Source organism: Vulpes vulpes, chromosome 6 (assembly GCF_048418805.1).
Source record: "Vulpes vulpes isolate BD-2025 chromosome 6, VulVul3, whole genome shotgun sequence".
NCBI classification, from domain to species: domain Eukaryota; kingdom Metazoa; phylum Chordata; class Mammalia; order Carnivora; family Canidae; genus Vulpes; species Vulpes vulpes.
The window spans coordinates 8,588,610-8,598,127 of record NC_132785.1 but is presented as its reverse complement, the minus strand read 5'-3'; the positions used below and the strand labels follow the sequence as shown (position 1 = coordinate 8,598,127).

At 46.4% G+C, this 9,518-nt stretch overlaps 1 protein-coding gene across 11 annotated transcripts in view; it reads left to right on the top strand.

The window, feature by feature from the left end:
• Nucleotides 1–782: 782 nt before the first annotated feature.
• The window catches only part of AKAP11 (A-kinase anchoring protein 11), a 49,178-nt gene continuing 40,442 nt past the window's right edge, over nucleotides 783–9,518 (top strand). For 2 of the 11 annotated variants that reach the window (XM_072760618.1, XM_072760612.1), the window contains exon 1: nucleotides 1,571–1,693. The gene's annotated coding sequence lies outside the window, so the exon portion shown is untranslated. Of the gene's footprint in view, nucleotides 1,371–1,570; nucleotides 1,694–1,731; nucleotides 1,861–2,148; nucleotides 2,583–3,527; nucleotides 3,747–9,518 lie in introns of those variants that run through there. The other 9 variants (XM_072760617.1, XM_072760611.1, XM_072760613.1 and 6 more) reach the window with 8 other exon arrangements.

Here is a 9,518-nt window from a genome sequence, read left to right as displayed (position 1 = left end):
ATTAGGCCTTTCAGGTTTGTGTCCGCGTTGGGACTACTAGTCTCGATCTCCTTGCTTCCTCTGTGACCTCCTTAAAAAAAAAAAAATCCATTCTCTGCAGGGAAGAGCTTTAGAGACAAAAAAGGTACAGCATAGGTGCCCCTCCCCTCTTTAGAATTCTAGGGCCTGGTCCTGGAGTCCCGGGATCGAGTCCCACGTCGGGCTCCCTGCTTGGAGCCTGCTTCTCCCTCTGCCTGTGTCTCATGAATAAATACATAAAAATCTTAAAAAAAAAAAGAATTCTCCATCGCTTTCTGTTGCATTTAAATCCCCAACAATTCCTTCCTCAGCTTACAAAGCCTTACAGGATGCGGCCCATGTTTGCTTACTTCTCCAAGCTTATTTCTTCTTACTTTCTCCTATTTCCCCCCCCCCCTTCCCCCCATCAAACCCAATGCAAGGCCTTTGAATTCGCTCTTCCCTCCGACGTCAGCCTGAGGGTTGATGCAAACCACGGCTTCCGCGTGTCCTCCAAAGGCCCGCCCCTCAAGCAGCCGCCCAATCACCACCATCACCATCGCAGCATCGACTGTTGTGATTTTCCTTGCATTGAGCTTGACGCCCCCCAACATTTGTTGTCCTTCTCCCCTTCCTCCCCCGTAAGCACCCAGACTCCTCTGCCCCCATCGCGGCTCAATCCACGGCCTGGAGCCGTGCCTGACATTTGCAGCAGCCCGCCCACTGCAGAAATGGGATGCACGAGGGTTGCACCCTTTGACCCCCCATCCCCCAAACAGGGGTTAGGACTCCTCATCACGAGGATGCCAAGTTCCAAACGTCTTCCACATCCTCCGGGGACTTCCCGCCTGGATGAGAGGTCCGCCGAGGAGGCTGTGCAACTCGCCCGGACTAGGCCTTCCCGGCCCTAAACGCAAATAACACAGTTAGGTGATCGTGCGCGGCTCGGGGGCCCCGCGGGGCCCCGCGCTCCACTTCCCGAGTCCGACACCGCGGACGTCGGGAAGGGTGAGCACTAGGGCCCGGAGAGCCCGCGATGCTCCTCGCTGAGGTTCGGGGAGGGCCGGCGGCCTGCAGCGCTGAGTGGTCCTCCCCCCCCCCCGCCCCCCGAGATGCCGGGGAGAAGGGGCGGAGCCACGCCGAGAGGATGAGCCCCGCTTAGGCCGCCAGAGGTGCCGGGGCAGCGCTCTGGGAAGAGCCCCCGCTCCCCGAAGACGGCCCGGCGGGCCCAGCCCCGCTGACCCCACGGCGGTGAGCCCAAGGCGGGGTGGGGGGGGGGCGGGAAGGAACGCAGGAAGGGCCCGAGACCAAACCTGCGCGGCCGGCCAGCGCCTGAGCATCTTGCCGGAGGAAAGGGTTAAGCCGTTTCCAAGGTAACGGATCAGGAAGCGCGCATGACGTTCGCCGCAGGTTCGTAGGTCAGCCTGGAGTTTAAAGCTCCCACGGCCGGGCGGAGTCTGGCCAATAGGGAGGCCGCCTGGGCGTCACGTGACGCACGCCCCGCCCCCGCCGGCGAGCGGCCCCAGAGCACGTGGGAAGGTTTTTTTTTTTTTAAAAAAGCCCACCCACTTTTGCGCGGGCTCGGCCACCGAGTTGTTCTCTCGCGAGAGGCGCCGCGGCCTCTCGCGAGAGTGAGTGGGAGGCGTGGGGACTAGGTGGTGGTGCGGACTTGGAACTGCGGCGGCGGAAGCCGGGGGTGGGCAGGGCGAGGGCGGGGGCGGGGGCGGGGCGGGCCGCGGGGCGGGGAGGGGGGAGGGCCGGGGGCCGGGCGGGAGGGGGGCGCCCGGCCGCTCGGCGGCTCGCGCTAGGCTGGTGGTTGCGGGCCGGTGACATGCGTGGGAGCTGCGGAGGCTGCGGCCCCAGGTGAGGCGGGTGCGGAGCCTCCCGCAGCGTGAGCCGCGCTTGGCCCCGGGGGCGGGGTGGGGGGGGGCGCGGCGCAAGGGGCGGCCCGGCCCGCAGCTCCCGCTAGGATTTCGGGGCTGCCCGGAGCTGCGCCGCCGCACGGCGGTGGGAGGAGGGCGGGAGGAGCTGGGCGGCGAGAGGAAGCCCGCGGCGCTGGGTGGGGGGGGAGGGGGTGTCCTTGGGCTCGAGACGGGTCCCCCGGGGTCCGGACTGGGGCGGCCCGGGTGCAGCCTCCCCTCCCCCCGCTGAATGACGAGCTCGGTTGTGCATCCCCAGGGTGGTCCTCGGAGCCGGGGCTCCGGTGCGGGAGCTTAGGGTCCGTGGGGCGCGCACGGGAGCGTCTGCTGGAGGAGGAGGTGGAGGAGGAGGAGGAGGAGGAGGTGGAGGACGTTGCACTTTGTCCCCGAGCAGCATCCTTCAGTGTCAGGACCCCAGAGCCCTGGAACCTGGCGCAGCCCAGGTCGCGGGACAGAAACGGAAGGCGCCAGGCAGCTCCCCGGAGCGTGGATGGTTTGCATCGTGCTGTCGGATGGGCTCCGAGGCTGCTCGTCGTTAACGGTTTAGATGCCCTCGCCATTCCGCGTCGCGAGTGGATTGGGCGTACTTTGTGTTATTCCAGGCGCCTGCCTCCTCTGCCTTGCACACACGTAGGCGGGGGTGACCCCAAAGTGTGCAAAGCCTCGGTAAGATGGCAACGGCGGGGGGAGGCTCTAAACCACTAGCAGGGGTGTGCGCAGAGCGCGCTCGCCCTCTCTCTGTTCTCAAACCTGATTCAGCCGGAGCCGGTCTTGGAATTGAGGGTGTTAAGGAAATTTCAGGCTGAGAAGTAGAGCTGACACGCATCACCTGATGGTCTTCAGTGCAAACCAGGGTTAAGCATTCTGGGTCTCTCTTCAGCTTCGCGGTTACCCAGCCCCTTGCAAAACATGTAGGCTGCTTCCCACCGCTTGTTGGAGGTGATGTTACAGTGACACTGGTTGATGCTGATTCTGACACTCAGTATCTGAGTATCAGATTCCTGCAAAATACTCAGAAGATAGGGAGGACTCAAGAATTCTAAGGTACTCAGGAATGCAAAGAGGGTTTTAAGGTCTCGTTTAGGACTTGGGAGCAGCAGTTGGTGGGTAGCAGGGTTCCCTAGCACCATCAGTGTCGAGTTAAAATAGTGCATTAGTAATGAATCTTGTTAAACGTCTTGTCACCTTTTTTTTTTTTTTTGCAAGTAGTACCACGGATTTTCTTACTTTCTTATGTTCCTTCTGGCAAAGCGACCCCAGGGTTGAGGATGGATTTCGCTGTTAGCTGTGGCTGTGAGTAACAGGGCACTTTTTGAGAGATCAAAGAACGTAAGGCGGTCAGAAAAAATGGGTTCCCAGGCTAAACTGGTGACCAGTGATTAATAAATGTACCTATGTAATTGCACTGTTGCTAACTAAGGTCCTAGAGATAGACTCCCAGGCTAGTGATAGGGAACTTGCTAAAGACCCTGCACCACAGTAAGGGAGCTTCTTCAGCTTCTAAATTCCTGGGATAAATCTAGAAGCCAAAGAAATCCTCCTTTATCTGTAGAGGCTAGAAGAAAGATAGTACATTTATTATTATTATTTTTTTTTTATTTTTAATTCCAGGAACGTACTGTCTGGAAATAGGGAAATTTCCGCTTATAAATAGGCAGTGGAGTCTCCTAAATACTTAAGGAAAATATGAAAAACTTAAGAAATGTCTTTTTTGAGAATGGGCAAAAGAGACAGGTCTGGATTTTAAAAAGCTCCCTCCCATTCCATCGTGGCGGACTGATTTTCAAGGACAGAAAAATCGAACTCTGTGCTAGTCTTTATAACCTTTTGGTAAGGGTTTCAAGCTTTTAGCATGTGGATATTTGTTGATTTGTCTTGCCTTTGAAAAGTAACTGAAGGGGGGCACCTGGCTGGCTCAGTCTTTAGAGCATGTGACTCTTGATTTTGGGATTGTAAGTTTGAGTCCCACATTGGGTGTAGAAATTACTTAAAAAATAAAATCTCCCAAAATAATGAAGTCGTTTAGGGTAGGATAATTTTTTTTGGCAAGCTGAATTTGTTCTCTTTCTGTCAGGTGGTCTGCATTTTAATAATAAAGTCACCCACTTGGAAGGAGGGTGGGACAGGCCAGGAAGAGATCCACACTTAGTTTGAGCTTGACTTGAGGATGTATCAACTGGTAAAGTAGGCAAAGGAAAGAAAAATACTATTATCAGTTTTGAAACAGACCAGAAGATCCGAAGGTCTTTATTCTACTCGTCTTTGCATATAAAAGTTCATTTTATTGTTGAATACTAGAGAAAGGGTTGGAAGTGTAGAGAGACTCAACAGGTTAAAAGGAGAAACATTAACATTTTTGGATTAATCTGAGATTTTTTTCGTGAAAAAAAAAATAAGATAAATGGCCTGGTGGTCTGGAATAGATTGGATGCAACTTGAATGGAAATGAAGCAAAATATAGAGTTTGGGCTTTGGAGTCATGCAGATCTATTAATATAGACGAGCCTCCATTTCCTCATCCCCGGTGGTGAGAGTCAAGATACCTCATAGATATTTTGAAGCATATAGTAGCTGCTTATTCAGTGTTTTTCCTTTGACCCCTTTTAATGGCTTGATTATTTGGCTGCGAGAGTCAAAAACCCATTTGAATGAACTTAGTTTAAAAAGGCATTTGTCATAACAGTTGGAGGACTGCCTCTGAGGTCCCTTGCATGAAGTCCAACTCAGCATCCTGGGAACTAGAAAATCTCCAGGCAATTAGTTACTTTTGAGTTTTTCTCTGGGAACACGTGGTCTTGTCTCTGCCACTCTGGACTCTGTTATATGTGTTCTAACTTCTTTTAAGTTGGCTCTCTTTAAAGCTCTTGGTTTCTGCTTCCCTCTGGCTTCGGTTTGCATGAAACTTGGGTTTGCCGTGGTGCCAGGTCGCTCTGCTTTTGCAGCATGGTCCTCAACAGGTGTCTGTATATTTTAATTCTGAATTTCTGGAAGATAGTCCTGTGGGCCAACTATCTACTCCTGGTCCGTTTGGCTGAGGACAGGGAAGATGGGAATAGGAAAAGGAGTGGGGGTGTGTGTGTGTGGAGACTTAGGTGTATCTCAGTTTGTACTTTTTTAAACTGGGTGTACTGTAGGTTTCTAATAAAGAGGGGATGGACAGGGAGGAGACGATGGATACCTCTGGTGTACTTTAACATCCTGCAGTTGGAGTTTCCCCCCTAGGTCTGCACTGAACTTGTTCTCAGTAATGGTCTCCTTCAGGACCGAGTCTTGTAGGTTTGTAAGTTACGGCAAATTATATTAGTGTTTTGTGCCTCAGTCTCTTTATGTGAGCTGGGTATGAAAACAACACTTTGTGTTGTGAGAAATGTGAATTCTGTTTAACAGCAGTCAAGCAGTGCCTGACTGGCACAGGATAAGGATGTCCTATCCTTGCTCCTGACCGCCTACTGTAATGCGGCCTTCGTAGGTGAAAGAATATAGTTTCTTCCTTCAGGAGTTTAGGAGTTGAACGCTGACCACTCCAGACTTAAAACTATTTCTTGACTCCAGTGACGCTAAATTCTTCTAAATCTCTACTTCACCTGCTTTTGCAACTGCCCCTTATTTGTGGTTCTTTGTTTACCTGCCTGGAAACCCTTAATCATGGTTGTCCCCATAGATTATTTCTTGATCTTCGGTTCTTTCCTAGTCTGTAGGATCAGCTCTCAAGTTCTGTATATATAGATGATGCCTAGAATGATGTCTGTAGTCAGGCTATCCAACTAAATGTATATATTTTAGATGCCTTTTAGATATTATATTGACATAAAACATTATCTTCCAGTTACCCTATAACTGGCAAAGGCTCCACTTTCCTTCCAGCTCCCCAAGCTTGAAACCTTAAAATTATCTTTCATGCTCTCTTTTTTTCTTTATGCCCTAAATATATCCTGTCAGTTAATAGGTTTTGCCCAGGCTGTTGGGATGCCTCATATGTACAAAGCACTGGGCCATTGGCAAGGAAATCTATTTACTCATTCCTGCTGTTGGCAGGTTAGAGTACAGCCTTATTACTATGTGAAAGAGCTACCTAAATGTATTTTCAGCAATATATTCTTTGAGTCATGGCAACATAGATGTCACTGATAGAAATGTTTCTTGGGCTAAAATTTTGAACTTATTTTTTGTTAAAATAATCTTAGGGTTATGTATCGGTTATATCTGTCTTAGGTAGATGAGGGTTATGTAGAAGATTAAGAAACTTCTAAGCCCCGTATTCACTTTGGAAGCACAGCCTGAAGATTTTAAGTTTTTTTTTTTTTCTTTTTTTAATGGTATGTTTATATTGATATACAGGAAACTAGAGAAGCCAGGATCTTAACAGATAGATAGTCATTTAGGTCATACACACATTGGGTCTTTTTTATGATTGATTATTGTTTTGAAAGAGAAAACAAAGTAGTAACTGACAGCTGTGGTATTTTTAGATTTTATAAGTCCAACAGCAAGTCTGTTCTTAAGGAAGAAGCAAATGTTTGAATTCCTACTATATCAATTCCTGCTGTATCATATACTGTTTTTGCATATGTTATATAATTGCATTCTTTTAGCAGTTGGGAAGATGAGCCTTAGCTTCCTGATTTTGCAAAAAGGGGAGATAGCCTCACCTTTGTTTTTAATGGTTGCTCCAAGGTTTTCAAGATAACTAAAACTTATCAGTATCACTTTTTGTATACTGTACAAGCAGTATTTTTTTAACTCTAGCCCACCACATTGTGTATTTTATTTTGTCATGCATTTTACTTGTGTCTGTTGTATACCCCATTACACATTGTTATTACTTTTAGCTTAAATAGTTATTTTTTAAAAAGATTAAACAAGGAGAAAGTATCTCTATAAAATATCTTTTATATTGCCCTCATATTTACCCTTTCAGGCATTCTGAATTCCTGTTTAGATGCAAACTTCCATCTGGTACTGTTTTTCTTTTGCCTGTTATTCTAGTAATGGTTGGCTGGTGATGAATTCTCACAATGTTTTTTCCCTTCAAATAAACTTATTCTGCTTTAATTTTTGGAAGATACTTACATTGGGTATGGATATGTCAGTTGACAATTTTTTTAAAAGATGTATTTGTTTATTTGAGACAGAACATGTATGTGAGCATAGGGAGGGGCAGTGGAAGATGGAGAGAGAGATTCTAAAGCACATTCCCTGCTGAGCACAGAGCCCAATGTGGGACTCAATCTTAGGATCCTGAGATCATGACCTGAGCTGAAATCAAGAGCTAAACCTTCAACTGACTGAGCCACCCAGGCACCCCATCAGTTCACATTTTTTTTTAGATGTTGCTCAGTTGTCATATTTATGGCTCAGCATAGTTTCTGACAAAAAGTCTGCCGTCTTTCTTTGTTCCCCTGAATGTAATACATACTTTTCTCTCATTGCTTTTCAGATTTTTCTATCACCAGTTTTCAGAAGCTGGATTATGATGTGCCTTGGTGTGGTTTTCTTTTTGTTTATTTTTCTTAGGGTTTGTTGATTTCCCTTGCATCTCTCAGTTTATGGTTTTCATCAACTTTTGGAAATTTTGAGCCATTTTGTCTTCCTATACTGATCCTGTCCCCCACGTTCTTGGTGATTCAGGTGACCTTTTACAGTAAATCACTTATGCTGCTTTGTGTGTGTGGATTTCTGCTTTCTGTGCTTCATTTTGAAGCTTCTATTGCTGTGTCTTTAAATTCACGTTCTCTTGCGGTTCTCTAATCAGCTGTTGATTGTACCCAGCATGCTTTTTATTTTAGACTTGTTTTTATCTCTAGAAGTTTGGTTTGGATCTCTTATATTTTCTGTTTCTCTCCTTGTGACCATGTTTTCCTCTCCTTTTTTGAATATATGGAACATATTTGTAATATAATTTTAACATCTTTTATGTTCATCATATCATCTTTGTCATTTCTGGATCTGTACTTAATGACTTTTTTCTTCCCAGTTATAGGTCACATTTTTCTCTTCCACTGGTAATTTTTGACTGTGTGCTAGCCATTGAGTTTTATGCTGTTGCTTGCTTGATTTTTTTTTTTAAGAGTTGTTGGATTCAGTTGGGGTTCACAGGTTATTTGGAATCTGTTGGATTGTTTTGAGGCTTGCTTTTAAGCTTTATTAGGGTGACTACAGGTCAGCCTCTGGTCTGGCGCTGACTTAGTTCCCCAACTGAGATAATTTTCTTCTCAGGAGGCCATCCATTGCCTGACATATCTACTCTGCCTGACTGTAGATATTGTTTGGCCTGCTGCTCTTTAGTAGGTAGTTCTTTCCCCTACCTCTGATACTCGGCACAGATCAGTAGTTGACCAAGGACCCTAAAAGAACCCATCTGCAACTCTGATGCTTTCATTCTTTGTGAGCTGTCTCTCCAGTACACTACCCTGCAAATTCTAGCCACCTTGGCCTTCCCAGACTCTCATCTCTGTCTCTGCAACTTGGTGAGACTGCGAGACTGCTTAGCTTTCTTCTCTCCATGCTGTGACCTAGAGATAGCAGGCAACTTGTGTTTCCCTTCTTTCAGCGGTCATAGGCCTGGGTTACCTGTTGTCTAATGTCTTAAAACTCAGGTTTCATACGTTCTGCCCTGCTTTGTTGTATTTATATTTAACAGAACATTAATTTTTAACACTTGGCCATTCGGAACTTGGCCAACACGTTTTTGGAGCATTTATTATAAATGTATTACCAAATATTATAAAATTAGAAATTATTGGGTACTTTAATATTTTCATTAAGTGTAGAAGTACCCATACAAACATTTAAAGGTATACTTTCCTTTTTAAAGACTTTTTATTTATTAACCCAGCAGATGTTAGAATACAGATATAGTAAAACATTTTTATCCTCGAGGAATTCACAAAAGGAAGGAAGCATGCAAATATTGGCACCAGAGGAATAAAGGACAAATCACTTCGGGAACATGAAGGAGGTGGCTACTTTTTGGGCAAAGGGGGGCAGATGAGATAAGCCAGATCTTCCTCAAGCAGGAAGGTCCTTGAACCGATGCCTAAAGAGGGAGTAGTAGTTCAGCTGGTGAGAGTAGACTGGCGGGAAGTTTAGAAGGGAGCCAGGTCAGGATTTGGTGATTGATTAGATGTAGTACTGTGTAGGGATTGAGGGAAGTTTCTAGTTTGGCCTGCTGGCTCTTTTGGTTTACTGGCTCTTGCTAATGGAATACAGAAAAAGATTGTTTAGAGAGAAAGTTTTATTCAAATTTTGACATACCTGTATTGGAGTAACTGGGATATTTAGTCAGAAGTATCTAATAGAAAATTGAACCAAGGAACTGAAACTCAGGTGCGGGAGCTGAACTGGAGATAAGACATTAGGGAGTTATTTGCATAGTTAAAACCAAAGGTAGTGGTTAAATATCCTTGGAAAACTAGATAGAATGAGTACCATAAAGGACAAGGATGGAGATTAGAAATGTTAGCATTTGAGTAACAAGTGGCGAAAAAATTTAGGGAAGGAGACTAGTGTAGTGGCCAGAGAGATGGAGAACTGTTTCTCAGAAGTTACAGAGGGTACTTGTTAAAGATACAGATTTCAGGGTCCCATGTAGATCTGAGTCTT